Below are 17808 nucleotides of genomic sequence, written 5' to 3'. Positions count from 1 at the left end.
ATGACTAAAATGTTCTTTAGGATGTAGCTTGTTTAGGAAGATTTTAGGAAACCAAAAATGCAGGAAATTTGCACGTCTCTCCTAGGATCATGCTGGGATGGAAAGGGATCTGTTGCATATTGTACAAAATGTTTCCTCTTTTCTCGACTCTGGCGCACGTGTAAGATATGGTTTATTGTTAGTTCATCTCCACACTCCTTGCATATTGGTTTGTCCTCTTTCATAAGTATGAAGCTGTGTGTGAGGTTTGGGTATGTGTTTTGTGAAGATGACCTAAAATGTCCTCCATGTTGTGTTTTTGATTACTGCATGATTTCCATTCCTTAATGACAGGTTTGACAAGTATAGTTTGTAGTTTATTTCAATGTTTCAAAAATCCTGCCATGTCACTCTCACTTTTCTTTGTACAAGCTTCTTGGTATCTTCATGCAGCACATTCACCCTCTGTAATTTAGCATTGCGTCAAGGTAGCCTGGTTATTTCTTTTCATCACCTTTCAAGACTACTGTCCCGATTTCATAAAGTTTCTGACGACAGGAACTCCTTGGAAGTCATAGAAATAAATGAGATCCACAATCATGAGCTATCTAGGGTATGCATATACATGTCCATCGCTCAGTGGAATGGCGTCAGTACGCTGTTAGAACAGGTCTTGAGATAACAACAACCATTGTCTGAGGTGGTCCTTTAATGGGCATTGAAATGCTATGTAACTACAGGTACTGATAGAACTCTTGATCATGTTATGTGATGATGCGATCCTTGTATGAATATAGGTATACATTTCAGAATCTGCAGTGCACCACTTGACCATTTGCCACCAGTTTGTGTGAAAATGTATTTTTCATGCATGTTAACCAGTATTTAACAGATGACCCCTGTGCACAAGCCAAAAGTGCCACGAGCCAAATGTCACGAGGCCACACGACATGGCAGGAGCTGTTAAGCCAAGCTTACAAAGTTATATTTGAAATATTTCAGCTTCAACGTTTCAGCTCCAATTAAGAAAGGTTGAGGCTTACAGAGGTCTATGCCAGGTTGTCTATCACCTAACAGGGCAGCCTACGACCGTATGCTAATGAGTATATCTGAGATAACAGAAACATGAATTAAGAAATTAGTAATAATGTTTGTAGCAAAGGGCATGTAAATTAACGAGAATCCACAGTGAGATCTGCAGACAAGACCCATTAACGCTGGCACACCATACCCTTACAGGTGGAGATTAGGAGTCTCCTAATTTTTTGTCTGCTCAAAGCTTGTCATTTCCTTCGTTCTTCCAGATGAGGAAGATGTGAAAATGATAGCATCCAAAATGCCAGAGACCATCGTTAACAAGGATGCTGATCCCAACAGCACAAAAAGGAATTTCAGAAAATATGGGTGACTAGTAATGCTGGCAACAGTTGAAACTAAGTGGAAAGGCATGAAATTGAAATGCAACATATGCAGAGATATGTTGCGAGACGACCAGTCTGTGGTGTGCGACATCTGTCTCCGTTAGTTTCATCAAGTCATTGGCCAAAGCAGATGGGGCTTGTGGTTTTGTGATAAGTGCAGTGTAGTAGCATAGATGCAACCTTGCCCATTAATAATTCGAGTGGAGTAAGTGCATTGTTTTGTTTTGTTCATGGTTTCCATGAAAACATTATGAGAAATTTTTTCCTAGAGAATGTTTGCTGAAATGTGAATATAATGTGCAATAAAACTAGTGTTTTCTTGCTGTTTACTTTTCCTTGTATACATTAGTTCTGTGAAGAAAACCACAGGCTAGAAAGAAATGTAATGGCATGCATTTTGATACTTGGCCCCGTTGTGCTGGCTCAGTAGTTAGAGTGCTTGGCTGCTGAACCCAAAGATGCAGATTTGGTTCCAGCCACAGCAGGGGCATTCAATAGAGGCGAAACAATAGGCCGTCATGCACCGTGCGGTGTCAGTGCATGTAAAAGAACCCCAGATGGTCGAAATTATACCGGAACCCTCAACTATTGTGTTCCTCATAGCCGTAATTATTTTGGGATGCTAAACCAGATATATATCACATCATACTCTGAGTAAGATGCTATTCATGGTCAGTTAATCATACACTAAATGATCAATTTTTTTCTGCATGGTACAGCAGCTGTTGTACAATTTTACTTTAGCCTTTATGAAGAATATCACACTGGCTCCGCATGGCCTTCTGTTGACCCTTGATATGCGTCACAATCACACACCCGAGTATGTATTTGTCTAAAGGCATCTATGCATGCAAGGAGGGGACCGTTACTTTCCACTTGTCAGAACTGAAATGCATGATCCACATCATTTCTGTAATTCAACTGCTTGCTATTTGAACTGTCCAGCATAGATGCAAGTTTCAAAGAACTGCAATTAGCAAATTAATCTAAGCAGCAAACCATGCCAAGAACTGCTTCGGTTCCATCTTTAGCAACTGTTTGGGAACTGAAATTAGCCAAATGTTGCAAAACATAGATGAGAGGTTACAAAATCTAAGAAACAATGCAGCCTACCTGTGGCATGTAGGGTTTCACATCCTAAAGTGACATATGTAGCTATGAAGAATACCGTAGTGGAGAGCTCCAGACTAATTTGACTGCCCGGGCTTTGTACTTTGCATTGACATCTTGCAGAAAACAGAAGCATTTGCATTTCACCTGCACCAAAGTGCGACTGCCATCACTGGTATTAAACATCACGACCTTGGGGCAAGTAGCCTAACGTGCCACTAAGATGACGCAGCATGTACGTACATGCTATACATGTCAACCTTTCTAGCATTAAAGCTGTCACGTGCATGGCAGATATTCATGTTCAGCTTTGGACTGACAAGTTTAAAAGTATACTATTTGTGTTTGTCTAGCATGAAAAACAAAGGAAACTAAGGAAAAACGAAAAAAAAAATGAACATAATATGTTGAAAAAGCACTAGTCATTAACACATAAAGCATATTCGTTCCTTTATTAATGATAAAGTGGCCTTCAACAATAGTACAAAGCCTGAACATTTAGAAAGGTGCTCTGCCAGGCAGCTATTTTACAGAAACCTGAACCGTTTCACCTGTAGTAATGCGCATCCCGGCGGTGTGGGCTGGGCACTTATTTTTCGGTCCACTCCAACATGCGAAAACTGCATCATGTGCATTCCCATTTTCCGAGTTTTGAGCTCTGTAGTACAGGCTAACAAATTGTCGATGACTTATTTTCGTCTGATTGTTGCACAGCGCGTGTAAATAAATTACCACTGCACCTAATAAACACTGACATGCACGTGCAACATCGCCGATCATAAACGGACACACTGATGTCCGTCCGGACATCGGCGCACTCATCACAGCACTCTTCGTAGTCTCACACAGCACTCTAGTAGGACGTAATCCGTAATCACAGCATCTCACGGTAAGCACAAACCACACCTCCAGTTGTACAACAAACACGAATGACGCGATGCTTGGGCTAGAGACACGCCGGTGGTGCCCAGCTTTTCCAGCGCCGCTTGTACTACGTAGAACTTGCAGCACCAAACCTCAATGCGTGCAGAAAGCGATGCGTTACGTGACGCATCTCATCACAGATGGAAGTGAGGAAACTTTGAAGAATCAAAACTACATAATTACATAACGACCGTCGTAGACGTTAATCCACATAATAACGAGGACCAAATGAGCGGGCGTGCGGGCCGCGGGCTGGCCAACACCGCGATTACATGCGCTTGGCCACCCTGCCGCGGTCCAACTTGATTACCAGATTAGGACAAAAAAGCAAAGTAAAATTGCGACAGTTGATTGAACAAACAATAAAGGGTGGTCAAGTACCAAAAGATTGGAAATTAAGCAGGATGAGACTAATATACAAAGGCAAGGGAAGCAGAGATAACATAAAGTCCTATTGGCCAATCACAGCTACATCAGTTATATACAGGGTAGCAATGCAGTTAGTAAAAGTAATGATGGAGGAATGGGCAGAAGGAGGGAATATCCTCGGAGAACTACAAAATGGTTTCCGCAAGGACAGAAGACTAGAGGATAATTTATTTGTGGTTACCCAGTGTATAGAAACAGCAGCTGCAAGTCAGAGACCATTATGGATAGCGTTTTTAGATATTAAAGGGGCATACGACAGTGTAGATCAGAAAAAACTGTGGGACCAGTTGAAGGAATATGGCCTGAATAAAAACCTGGTTCAGTTCATACAAGAAGTGTATGCAGATAATGAGGCAGTGATAGTATGGGAGACGGAAACAACAAAACCAGCAAAAATAAAAAGGGGGCTTAGGCAAGGGTGCCCACTGTCACCGCTGCTTTTCATGATATACATGAGCCAAATGGAAAGGCGCCTGGAGGAAAGTAATAAGGGATTCGATGCAAGCTATATGCAGGGAGGACAGAAAGTAACACAAGTTCTACCAGGATTGATGTACGCGGATGACATTGTACTGCTGGCAGATAAGAGGGATGGGTTGCAGGAGCTGCTGAAGATCTGTGGAGAAGAGGGCGAAAAGCTGGGACTGCAATTTGGCAGTGAAAAATCAGGAATAATGGTATTTAATGATGAAAGGGGGGACGTGCTGGAAATACAAGGCACCAAGGTTGAACATGTGGAGAGCTATAAATACCTGGGCATATGGATCAACGAAGGAAAAAATTACCTAGAAAAGCATGAAGGAATTACGATAGACAAAGGGAAAAGGAGTTCGGATATTATGAAACACAGGGCCCTCTGGAATTATAACAGGTATGAGGTTGTTAGAGGGGTATGGAAGGGTGTTATGGTACCAGGACTCACTTTTGGAAATGCAGTCCTGTGCATGAAATCAGAAGTACAGTCAGGCCTTGAAATCAGACAGAGAAAGGTAGGTAGATTGGCACTGGGAGCACATGGCAACACACCTAATGAAGGAGTCCAGGGAGATATGGGCTGGGCATCATTTGAGGTTAGAGAGGCAATTAGCAAACTAAAATATGATCAGAGACTAACCGAAATGGAGGAATCAAGGTGGGCACGAAAAATGTACAAGCACCTCTTCATGAAAAGCCTGAATACGAAATGGACTAACAGAACCCGAAAGCTCAGATTTGAGTACCTAGAGTTTGGAGATACACCCCAGCAAAACAGCAGCATTGAAAAGCAGGTAAAGGAGGCAGAAAGGAAAATGTGGGAGGAAAGAATGCAAGGAAAATCAGCATTGGGTATGTATAGAACTCGAAAACAGGATATAAAGAAAGAAAGTTTATTCGACAACTCACGAGGGAGCTCATTGCTGTTTGAGGCTAGGACAGGGGCCCTCAGAACAAAAACGTACAGGAAAAAATTTCAGGAAGTAGATATATTATGCGCGGCGTGCGGAACTGAGGAGGAAACAACGGAACATGTTGTTCTAAGGTGCCAAAAACTTCGTCCTGCCCTTCCCGCGGAAAAAGCGGCAGATCTGGAGAGAGCGCTGGGATTTGCTGGGGAAGATGGACGAATGGATGAGGAACGCGTTCTGATAACAAAAGAGAGGTTAGAGGATTGGTGGAAAAAGTCAAGAGAATAAAGAGAGGAAAAAAAGGGAGGGGGGCAGATACGGGCGAATTAGAAGCTAAAAATGGGGAAGAGATAAATATATTTCTTTTAATTTTTTGGCTAGGCGGCGCAAGCTGCCGTCCGATTCAAAGGGCAGAGCCACTATCATCCATCCATCCATCCATCCAGCAAGCCTATCATCATGCCATCACGTAGTATATCACCCATTCTAGGATTCTTGCCACTGTACTATTCTTTGTAATTTCACATTTCACGCGTGCAGTATGTAGTACATACTTCTTGCACCTCGCACGTACACCTCATACCAACTTCGATTTGGCTACATATGGCTACTATGTTGTTGCTACTACAACCACATCTGGGGATCTCGGATCCGTCCGGCTTTCCCGACGGATCCCACGGCCCATATCGGAGAAAAATGCGTTGGGTCCGTCGGAAGAACCCTACCGATCGGGTCCGTCCGCCGTACCTCTGAAAAATATTTCCCGGATCCGTCGGACGGATCCCGAAGAAAAACGCACCGGGTCCGTCCGACGTACCTTTAGCCACAGCCAAAGTTCATAGTACTTACCGGATAGTCCGAATATCTTTCCAATCTCCTCCCAGGCCATATCCTTCTCCCTGCCTTTGAATTCCGGATGCCGTTTGTTGAAAAGGTAGGGGTATTCTTTAATTGCATTGAGAAGGTGCTCGATCTAGTACTCCGGGACCTCGCTGATTGGAGAAATGGTTTGCGACTAGTAGTCGCGCGACTAGAAATTCGAGCAGTGCCCGATCGGCCCGCGGCAGTCGCTTTTCGACCGATGCGACCATTTGCGACTGTCGCTTTTCGACCAAAACGGTCGCGCGACCGCTGCTAGTCGCAAGTGTGAACGGGCCATCGACCTCCGAAGATCTAGCGCCGGCACAACACACACACCTCGCCGTGCAAAACATCGGCAGTTCAAAGTATGTACCTATGTGAAATGGCATTATATGCTCGTTCCTCACATGCAGACCGAGGAAACAGGATGTTTCTAGTTAAATTATTCGTTTAAATTCTACCTCAGAGCCGTGGCAGAAGACATGCCGAATCTACTAGAGGCCTGCGCAGCTACTGCGGCGAGCTGCACATCGACTCGTCGAGGCGAAGACCTACTGCACCGCAACGCAAGAGTGCACAACCGGAAAGCTGGAAGCGCGTCGAATGATCCGAATTCCCTATGAACAGCAGTGTACTTTGGTATTTAGGGGAAGACTAGACTAAAGTGCTCAGCCTGCATCTTTTTCTCGTCGTTGAATTTTGCGCACATGTAGTTTAAACCCCCGCATGCTCGAGGTTAGCATGACCCGCCTGAACGACAGCGCAGCTTTGAAACGAGCAGGAGATATGCGTGCGTCGCCGGACTTAGGTACGTGGTAGAAAATGTGCGCTGCACATTTCTTTGCAAAAGCTGACTATTGGAATTTTCCAAAGTGTGCCATGCAAGTGATCGTTGCTACAACCACGCATCCATGTTCCCAAGGCTGGATTACCCCGAGGCGCATAAATGTTGAACCGTGGACGTATCAATGATCGAAGAGAGGACAGATTTTCACAATATTGGGCGCGAAATCGATAGCTACCAGTGCTCAGTGTTAGAGAAATTCTGCCTTGACCATGCACAATTCAGTGTTTCAGGTGTGGTCAGTAGCTATAAGCCTGAACAGTTCGCCTTTCAAGTCAGCGGCGCCAGCGATGGACCGGCGGAGCTATTTTCCACGCTACACCACTGTCTTGCTAGAAAGCCTACCTAGGCGGCGTTTGACATTCAGCTGCTTTTTGTGGGCCCCGTAATTGAAAGCAACGTCTTCAGAAACGCGCTAAATGTTCAAAAATGTATTTTCTTCAACAGTTTCACTCCAGACTGTCAAAGCAGGCGGACGTTGATAAAACAGTTGAGCCCTCCAGTCTTTAGAGATCTGTAGACTCGCCTTCAGTTTTTAAATTTATTGGAATAGGTCACTTTCCGATCGCTGGGACATAGACCCTCATGACAGCGCTGTTACGTGAATAAGGACCACACCAGACCGAAAGCTTGTCTCATATAACATAGCTAACCAAGGTATACCTTAGGGCATTGTGTTGATTTTTATGGTGCATAAGCAACAAATGCTGCCATGCACCAAGAATAAAGTTTATTGTATTTATTTTGTGTGTAATGACTAAAATGTTCTTTAGGATGTAGCTTGTTTAGGAACATTTTAGGAAACCAAAAATGCAGGAAATTTGCACGTCTCTTTTAGGATCATGCTGGAATAGAAAGGGATCTGTTGCGAAATTGTACAAAACGTTTTCATCTTATTTTTTCGACTCTGGTGCACGTGTAAGATATGGTTTATTGTTAGTTTATCTCCACACTCCTTGCATATTGATTTGTCCTCTTTTATAAGTATGAAGCTGTGTGTGAGGTGTGGGTATGCGTTTTCTGAAGATGACCTTAAATGGCCTCCATGTTGCATTTTTGATTACTGCATGATTTCCATTCCTTAATGACAGGTTTGACAAGTATAGATTGTAGTTTATTTCAATGTTTCAAAAATCGTGCCATTTCACTCTCGCTTTTCTTTGTACAAGCTTCTTGGTATCTTCATGCAGCATATTCACCCTCTGTAATTTAGCATTGCGCCACGTTAACCTGGTTATTTTTTTTCATCACCCTTCAAAACAGTGGCCCTGATTTCATAAAGTGTAGGGTTTCTGACGACAGGAACTCCTTGGAAGTCATAGAAATAAATGAGATCCACAATCATGAGCTATCTAGGGTATGCATATACATGTCCATCGCTCAGTGGAATGGTGTCAGTACACTGTTAGAACAGGTCTTGTGGTAACAACAACCATTGTCTGAGGGGGTCCTTTAATGAGCATTGAAATTCTATGTAACTACAGGTACTGACAGAATTCTTGATCATGTTATGTGATGATGCCATCCTCGCATGCATATAGGTATACATTTCAGAATCTGCAGTGCACCACTTGACCATTTGCCACCAGTTTGTGTGAAAATGTATTTTTCATGCATGTTAACCAGTGTTTAACAGATGAACCCTGTGCACAAGCCAAAAGTGCCACGAGCCAAATGTCACGAGGCCACACGACATGGCAGGAGCTGTTAAGTCAAGCTTACAAAGTTATATTTGAAATATGTTCTGGGACGTTTAAGCTCTGATTAAGAAAGGTTACTCCTAGGCCATGGAGGCATGTTTGTACAGTTTGGTTAACGTGAGGCTTACAGAGGTCTATGCCAGGTTGTCTATCACATAACAGGGCAGCCTACAACCGTATGCTAATGAGTATATCTGAGATAACAGAGGCATGAATTAAGAAATTAGTAATTAAGTTTGTAGCAAAGGGCATGTAAATTAACAGGAATCCACAGTGGGATCTGCAGACAAGAGCCATTAACGCTGGCGCACCATACCCTTACAGGTGGAGATTAGCAGTCTCCCTAATTTTTTGGTCTACTCAAAGCTTGTCATTTTCTTCGTTCTTCCAGGTGCGGAAGATGTGAAAATGATAGCATCGAAAATGCCAGAGACCATCGTTAACAAGGATGCTGATCCCAACAGCGTAAAAAGAAATTTCTGAAAAAATGGGTGACTAGTAATGCTGGCAACAGTTGAAGCTAAGTGGAAAGGCATAAAATTGAAATGCAACATATGCAGAGGGAGACAACCAGTCTGTGGTGTGCGACATCTGTCTCGGTTAGTTTCATCAAGTGATTGGCCAAAGCAGATGGGCTTTGTGGTTTTGTGATAAGTGCAGTGTAGTAGCATAGATGCAACCTTACCCATTAATAATTGGAGTGGAGTAAGTGCATTGTTTTGTTTTTGTAAGATGTTCATGGTTTCCATGCAAACATTATGAGAAATTTCTTCCTAGAGAATGTTTGCTGAAATGTGAACATAATGTGCAATAAAACTAGTGTTTTCTTGCTATTTGCTTTTCCTTGTATACATTAGTTCTGTGAAGGGAACCACAGGCTAGAAGGAAATGTAATGGCATGCATTTTGATACTTGGCCCCGTTGTGCTGGCTCAGTAGTTAGAGTGCTTGGCTGCTGAATCCATAGATGCAGATTTGGTTCCTGCCACAGCAGGGGCATTTCAATAGAGGCAAAACAATAGGCCATCATGCACCGTGCGGGGTCAGTGCATGTAAAGGAACCCCAGGTAGTCGAAATTATACCGGAGCCCTCAACTATTGTGTTCCTCATAGCCGTAGTTATTTTGGGATGCTAAGCCAGATATTATATATCACATCATACTCTGAGTAAGATGCTATTCATGGTCAGTTAATCATACACTAAATGACCAATTTTTTTCGGCATGGTACAACAGCTGTTGTACAATTTTACTTTAGCCTTCATGAAAAATATCACACTGGCTCCACATGGCCTTCTGTCGACCCTTGATATGCGTCACAATCACACACCCGAGTATGTATTTGTCTAAGGGCACCTATGCATGCAAGGAGGGGACTGTTACTTTCCATTTGTCAGAACTGAAATGCATGATCCACATCATTTCTGTAATTCAACTTCCTGCTATTTGAACTGTCCAGCATTGATGCAAGTTTCAAGGAACTGCAATTAGCAAATTAATCCAAGCAGGAAATCATGCCAAGAACTGCTTCAGTTTCATCTTTAACAACTGTTCGAAAACTAAAATTAGCCAAATGTTGCAAAACATAGATGAGAGATTACAAAATCTAAAAAACAATGCATCCTACCTGTGGCATGTAGGGTTTCACATCCTAAAGTGACATATGTAGCTATGAAGAGTACTGTAGTGGAGAGCTCCAGACTAATTTGACTGCCCGGGCTTTGTACTTTGCGTTGCATCTTGCAGGAAACAGAAGCATTTGCATTTCACCTACACTAAAGTGCGACTGCCATCACTGGCATTAAACATCCCGGCCTTGGGGCAAGTAGCCGAATGTGCCGCTAAGATGTCGAAGCGTGTATGTACATGCTATACACGTCAACCTTTCTAGCATTAAAGCTGTCACATGCATGACAGATATTCATGTTCAGCTTTGGACTGACAAGTTTAAAAGTGTACTATTTGTATTTGTCTAGCATGAAAAACAAAGGTCACTAAGGAAAAACGAAAAAAAAAATGAACATATGTTGAAAAAGCACTAGTCATTAACACATAAAGCATATTCGTTCCTTTAATTATGATAAAGTGGCCTTCAACAATAGTACAAAGCCCGAACATTTAGGAAGGTGCTGTGCCAGGCAGCTATTTTACAGAAACCTGAACCATTTCACCTGTAGTAATGCGCATCTCGGTGGTGCGGGCTAGGCACTTATTTTTCGGTCCACTCCAACATGCGAAAACTGCATCATGTGCATTCCCATTTTCCGAGTTTTGAGCTCTGCAGTGCAGTCTAACAAATTGTCGATTACTTATTTTCGTCTGATTGTTGCACAGCGTCTGTAAATAAATTACCACTGCACCTAATAAACACTGACATGCACGTGCAACATCGCCGTCATAAACGGACACACTGATGTCCGCCCGGACATCGGCGCACTGATCACAGCACTCTCCGTAGTCTCACACAGCACTATCGTAGGACGTAATCCGTACATCACAGCATCTCACGGTAAGCACAAACCACACCTCCAGTTGTACAACAAACACAAATGACGCGATGCTTGGGCTAGAGACACACCGGCAGTACCCAGCTTTTTCAGCGCCGTTTGCATATGTACTACGTAGAACTTGCAGCACCAAACCTCAATGCGAGCAGAAAGCGATGCATTACGTGACGCACCTCATCACAGATGGAAGTGAGGACGAGCGCTCGTCCTGTGTGCCTCTCTTGTCCTTGTCTGTTCCGCGGTAAGCCTCCCACTTATCATGTATTACCAACTAGCCCAGAACTCTACTTTGCTGAAGTGAGGAAACTTTGAAGAATCAAAACTACATAACTACACAACAACCGTCTTAGACGTTAATCCACATGATAACGAGGACCAAATGAGCGGGCGTGCGGGCCGCTGGCTGGCCGTCAACACTGCGATTACATGCGCTTGCTCTCTGGTCGTGCTTGCCACCCTGCCGCGGTCCAACTCACGTAAACCTATCATCATGCCATCACGTAGTGTACATCACCCATTCTAGGCACTAGTCTTGCCACTGTACTATTCTTTGTAATTTCAGATTTCACGCATGCAGTATTTCATTTCATTTCATTTTATTACCTTAAAGGCCCCTAAAAAGGGGTGTTACATAAGGGGTGGCAAGAGCAAAAATACATAATCACAATAACAGGAAAGTTTTGACACTATCGATGAACTGTGGTGTGCAAGTGATGAGAGCAATGTTGTCCGGAAGGCCGTTCCAGTCTGCAGCTGTTCGAGGAAAAAAGGAATTTGAAAACGTGGACGGGCAACTTGTAGCTGATGGCTGGTGCGATGAGATATGCGTGTGGGGGGAAGAATATAAGGTGCGATGCGACTGTGGAAAAGTTTGTGAAATAAAGATAGGCTGGCAATGCGACGACGGAGCGATAAGGGGGATAATCCGGATGCTGTTTTTAAGGAGGAAACGCTGATTTCATAAGAATACGATGAATGAATAAAACGAGCGGCGCGATTTTGAACAGATTCGAGGGCACTAATGAGGTAAGCTTGATGAGGATTCCAAATGGGCGATGCAAATTCTAGTTTGGACCTGACGAATGATTTGTAGGCTAATAACTTTACGTGTTCGGGAGCATGATGAAGATGGCGCTTTAAGAAACCTAGCGTCCTGTTAGCTGACGATATTATGTTAGTAACATGCATACTCCAAGAAAGATCGCTACAGATTGTTATGCCTAAATACTTATATGATGGAACTAGCTGTACGGGAACTTCAGAGATTACGTAAGGAAAAACAAGAGGGTTACGGCGACGGTTAATAGACAAAAGATTACACTTACGTGGGTTAAGTTCCATTAGCCACTCGTTACACCAGTCTTGAACAGCACTAAGATCGTTTTGAAGAGAAGATTGGTCAGCGGTGGTGAGAATAGCACGATACAGTACACAGTCGTCAGCAAACATACGTATGCTAGATGTTACGTTTGAGGGCAGATCATTAATGTACATTAGAAAGAGTAGCGGGCCAAGCACAGACCCCTGGGGGACGCCTGACGTTACTAAGAGTGAGTTAGAGTTCACATTGTTAACGGAGACAAACTGAGAACGATTAGTTAAGAACTCTTCAATCCACTTCAATATATCGGGGTGTAAATTTAATCGGGAAAGTTTTATCAGTAGGCGTTTATGAGGTCAAAAGCTTTAGCGAAATCTAAAAATATGACATCAGTTTGTAGGTTAGAATCAAGGTTAACATGCAGGTCATGAATGAATGTAGAAAGTTGGGTCTCGCAGGAGTAACCTCGGCGAAAACCGTGCTGAGCAGGATGGAAAAAGTCGTTGGAATCAAGAAATGCTATGATGTGGGTATAGATGACATGTTCCATGATTTTGCAAGGGATACTAGTTAGCGAGATGGGACGGTAATTTAGCGGTGAGTTCTTGTTACCTGATTTGTAGACTGGAACAACCTTCCCATGTTTCCATTCTTTGGGCAGTTGACCTGTGAGGAGTAACTGAGTGAATAACAAGCACAACAGGGATGAACATATATCTTTGGTGTTAATCAGTATTTTGGCACTGATATTGTCAATTCCAGCCGAGGATGAAAGTTTAATGTTTTCTATTAGTGACAAAATTCCTGTTGAACAAAATTTAAGAGAGGGCATGGTATCCTGGATAATAACCGGGTTTGAAGGAAATATCGGATCTGTTTCATTAGTAAATATGGATGAAAAGGCTGTGTTGAACATATTGGCGCATTCAGTTTCACAGATGGTAGCACCTGATGCGTCGGTGAGGGAAATAGTGCGCGTGTGCTGGGGGTTAATGACCTGCCAGAACCTTCGGGGGTTAGTAGTCAACATTTTGGGCAGATCGGTATGAAAAAACGTGCGTTTAGCTTCTCGAATGTTTAATAAATACGTTTTTTCAGCTGCGTAATATTTGTTCCAAGCGTTTTGACTAGGGCGTGACTTGGCCGAACGGAAAAGACGCTTCTTTTTATTTTCAAGACGTTTGAGTGTGTTTGTGAACCAAGGGTTTTGAGGGTTAGTTCGTATATTTATGTTGGGAATAAACCTGTCGACCAAATCTTCAATTTTCTTCTTAAACATGAACCAGTTTTCGTGGACGGATCTTTGATGAAAGTTAAATTGGAAACCTGGTAAAAATGCACGAAGTTCATTATTTATAGCAATATAGTTCCCTTTATCGTAAAGTCGGATTGTTCGCTTACATGTTGCGCGTGAAGATGGTTTAATCGTGAAGCCGGCATGTATGACTTGGTGATCGCTGATACCTGGTAGATAGGTGATAGAATGAACGCATTCAGGGCTATCCGTTAATATTAGGTCGAGAATGTTAGCGCAGACATCCGTTACACGGGTTGGTTCGGATATTAGTTGAACGAGATTAAAATTAAGGCAAACGTCAAGAAAATCATTAGCATCTCTGTTACCTGTAGCGGTTAGATTATGCCAGTCGATACTGGGAAAATTAAAATCTCCGAATCATCATCATCATCATCATCATCAGCCTGATTATACCCACTGCAGGGCGAAGGCCTCTCCCATATTTCTCCACTTAACCCGGTTCTGTGCTAGCTGCATCCACTTGACCCCTGCGAACTTCTTAATCTCATCCGCCCACCTAACTTTCTGCCGCCCCCTGCTACGCTTTCCTTCCCTTGGAATCCAGTTTGTTACCCTCAGCGACCATCGGTTATCCTCTCTTCGCCCTACATGTCCTGCCCATGTCCATTTCTTCTTCTTAATTTCCACTAGAATGTCGGTAACTTGAGTTATTTCTCTGACCCACTCTGCACGCTTTCTATCTCTTAATGTTACCCCTACCATTTTTCGTTCCATAGCCCTCTGGGTTGTCCTCAACTTAAGTAGAACTCTCTTGGTTAGCCTCCACGTTTCAGCCCCATAGGTGAGTACAGGCAAGATGCAACTGTTGTATACTTTCCTCTTGAGCGATACCGGTAAGCTGCTAGTCATAATCTGCGAGTGCTTGCCAAATGCGCACCATCCCAATCTTATTCTTATAAATCTCCGAATAGGATAGTGCATGTGTTAGGGTGCTTGGTTTTAATTTCATTTAATGCGTGATTAAGTTTTTGAGGAAAGTCTGGGCTGCTAGGAGGCCTGTAGCAAACGCCTATCACAACTGACTTTGGTGAGGCATGACACAAGACCCATAATATTTCAATATCCGATGAAAGGTGAATGGCCGTGCATGATAGCTCCTGTGCAGTTGCAATAAGTATCCCCCCTCCCCTTCTATCTGGACGATCTTTACGGAAAACACGGAATTTGGGCAAGTCGGCAAGGACTTCACTATCAGAAACGTCACTACTCAGCCACGTTTCTGTCAACATTAGTAGGTTGCTGGAGGATGATGTGACGATATTGGAAATAATGTCGCGCTTTGAAATCAAACTTCGGATGTTAGTAAAGATCGCTGACAATGAAAGTGCTTGTTGTGCATGTTTAGAACAGCCTGTCGATTGGTGATGAGGTGGTTGCTATTTTACCTCTTTTACGGTTTGTGAGGATTCATCGAACGTGTATCGTTTGGGACCAATGTGTAAAGTTTTGAAGCGCAAGGAGAACTTGTCGGTTACCGATCTGGCAAAGGCTACAAGATGTTTGCGAGCGTTACGTACAGGAAGGGAAAAATCTTCGCCAATACTGTAGTCAGTGCCTTTTAGTTTGGTGCCTAAGGAAATGATGTTTTCTTTGGTTTTGGATGAGGTGAATTTCACGATAATCGGCCTTTTACGATCAGTGGAGTGGCGTCCAAGGCGGTGAGCACGCTCGATTAGATTAGGTTCGATGGCAAAATCTAGTTGGGTGGAGCAATGGCGAATGACTGTTTCTTCCGAGTCTGCATATGTTTCAGCGGGGTTAGTGTTGGGTATGTTGTAAAATATGAGGTTGTTGCGACGAGAGCGATTTTCAGCATCGTCCATACGTGCTTCCAGCTTGTCAATCTTGCAGGTAAGTTCAGAGTTCAGAGTTTTCAGGGCGTCTATTTCGGAATCGAGAGTGGAAAGTGAAGCGTAGCGTGATTCCAGAGCGTCCATGCGTTTGTTTAAGTCACTTAAGGTTGTTTCAGTAGTCTTCAGTTGTATTTTAATGTCCTGTAGATCGCAGATTACTGCAGCTTGGCCGGCAGATTAGGCTGTCGGTATGGTCGGGGCCGGGGTTAGTTTCAACATCCCCTGACAATAGCAAGAGAAGACGGATAACACGCAAACATTCGGCAACAATACCACAGCAGCACTGAGGGCTCGGCAGCTGCATTAAGAAGTAGTTACTGTTTTTTTTAGCAAATAGAGAAAACTTATTACTAACCTGCATTGTGAAAAGCAGAGGATTAGTAGACTGCGCTGTCGCACAGCTACCGAGCCCACAGAGCGGCGGTGATGACAGCATGCTCTTTATAAAGATCAGGTGTGTTGATGTTCCTGGTGATGGGACTGGCCAATGAAGATCCTCGATGACGTACTCTCGCGGCGGTGAAGGCAGGTGCAACAATGGTGATCGCGCAGGTTGACAAAAAATTTCATCTTCATGGCGCATCAGGGTCACGGGAGAGACGGATGTGCAGGCTGCAGACGGCACAGCGGCGAGAAGCAGGTGAAGTGCGAGGGTAAATACCTGCATTGTGAAAAGCAGAGGATTAGTAGACTGCGCTGTCGCACAGCTACCGAGCCCACAGAGCGGCGGTGATGACAGCATGCTCTTTATAAAGATCAGGTGTGTTGATGTTCCTGGTGATGGGACTGGCCAATGAAGATCCTCGATGACGTACTCTGGCGGCGGTGAAGGCAGGTGCAACAATGGTGATCGCGCAGGTTGACAAAAAATTTCATCTTCATGGCACATCAGGGTCACGGGAGAGACGGACGTGCAGGCTGCAGACGGCACAGCGGCGAGAAGCAGGTGAAGTGCGAGGGTAAATACCTGCATTGTGAAAAGCAGAGGATTAGTAGACTGCGCTGTCGCACAGCTACCGAGCCCAGAAGTATGCAGTACATACTTCTTGCACCTCGCACGTACACCTCATACCAACTTCGATTTGGCTACATATGGCTACCATGTTGTTGCTACAACCACATCTGGGGATCTCGGATCCGTCCGGCTTTCCCGACGGATCCTAAGGTCTATATCGGAGAAAAACGCGTTGGGTCCGTCGGACGAACCCCACCGATCAGGTCTGTCCGCCGTACCTCTAAAAATATTTCCCGGATCCATGCGACGTATCCCGAAGGAAAACGCACCGGGTCCGTCAGACGTACCTCTAAGACCATTGATCGAGTCCGTCCGACATACCTTTAGCCACAGCCTTTCTTGTTTTTTTCCTGTTTGCCTGCCGTTCATTTCATCATGCACCAACTCAGGCTGTTATGCTGAAACATAGAGGCTAACGAGAAGGGTTCTACTTAAGTTGGGAACAATGCAGCGGGCTATGGAACGAAAATGGTAGAGGTAACATTAAGCGATAGGAAGCGTGCAGAGTGGGTCAGAGAAATAACTCAAGCTACTGACATTCTAGTCGAGATTAAGAAGAAACGGGGCACGAGCAGGACATGTACTAGTTCGAAGAGAGGATAACTGATGGTCACTTAGGGTAACAAACTGGATGCAGTAAAACTTCAGAACAAGTCCAAACAATTCCCTACTCAGGCATTACCCTGGACAGTTAAATGAACTGGAAATCAAATTTAAACGTCCTCCATAAAAAGTAATCATATTCATGTTTTGTACTGTCTAAAACAAGAAAATGCTTTGATATGAAAACATTAAGATAATTTACTTCTGTGCTTTTCAATCGCATATCGACCATGGCGGCGGTCAGACCTATGACGCAGCAAAGGGTGCTAATAACCTCTGGCTCCGGACAGGCTGCCACTGGAAACTGACCCTGGTAATGTTTAATGCTAGAACCCTAGCTGGTGAGGCTCGGTTAGCAGTGCTGTTAGAGGAACTAGAGGGTATCAAATGGGATATCATACAGACTGAAGGATGGGCATGTACTGTGCTATCGAGGTATATTGGAGAGGCAAGAACTAGGAGTAGGTTTTCTCGTCAATAAGTATATAGCTGGTAATATAGATGAGTTCTATAGCATTAATCAGAGGCTGACAGGCATTG

The 17808-nt window shown here is 43.8% G+C and overlaps 1 pseudogene; it reads right to left on the bottom strand.

Moving 5' to 3' along the window:
- Positions 1-14523: 14523 nt before the first annotated feature.
- On the bottom strand, positions 14524-16667 carry LOC146171938 (uncharacterized; annotated as a pseudogene).
- Positions 16668-17808: the final 1141 nt, after the last annotated feature.

Source organism: Amblyomma maculatum, unplaced genomic scaffold (assembly GCF_055883805.1).
Source record: "Amblyomma maculatum isolate TAMU_Amacu unplaced genomic scaffold, ASM5588380v1 scaffold_15, whole genome shotgun sequence".
In the NCBI taxonomy this organism is placed as follows: Eukaryota; Metazoa; Arthropoda; class Arachnida; order Ixodida; family Ixodidae; genus Amblyomma; species Amblyomma maculatum.
Note: the sequence above shows the minus strand (reverse complement) of the source record. Positions and strands in the feature narration are given on the sequence as shown.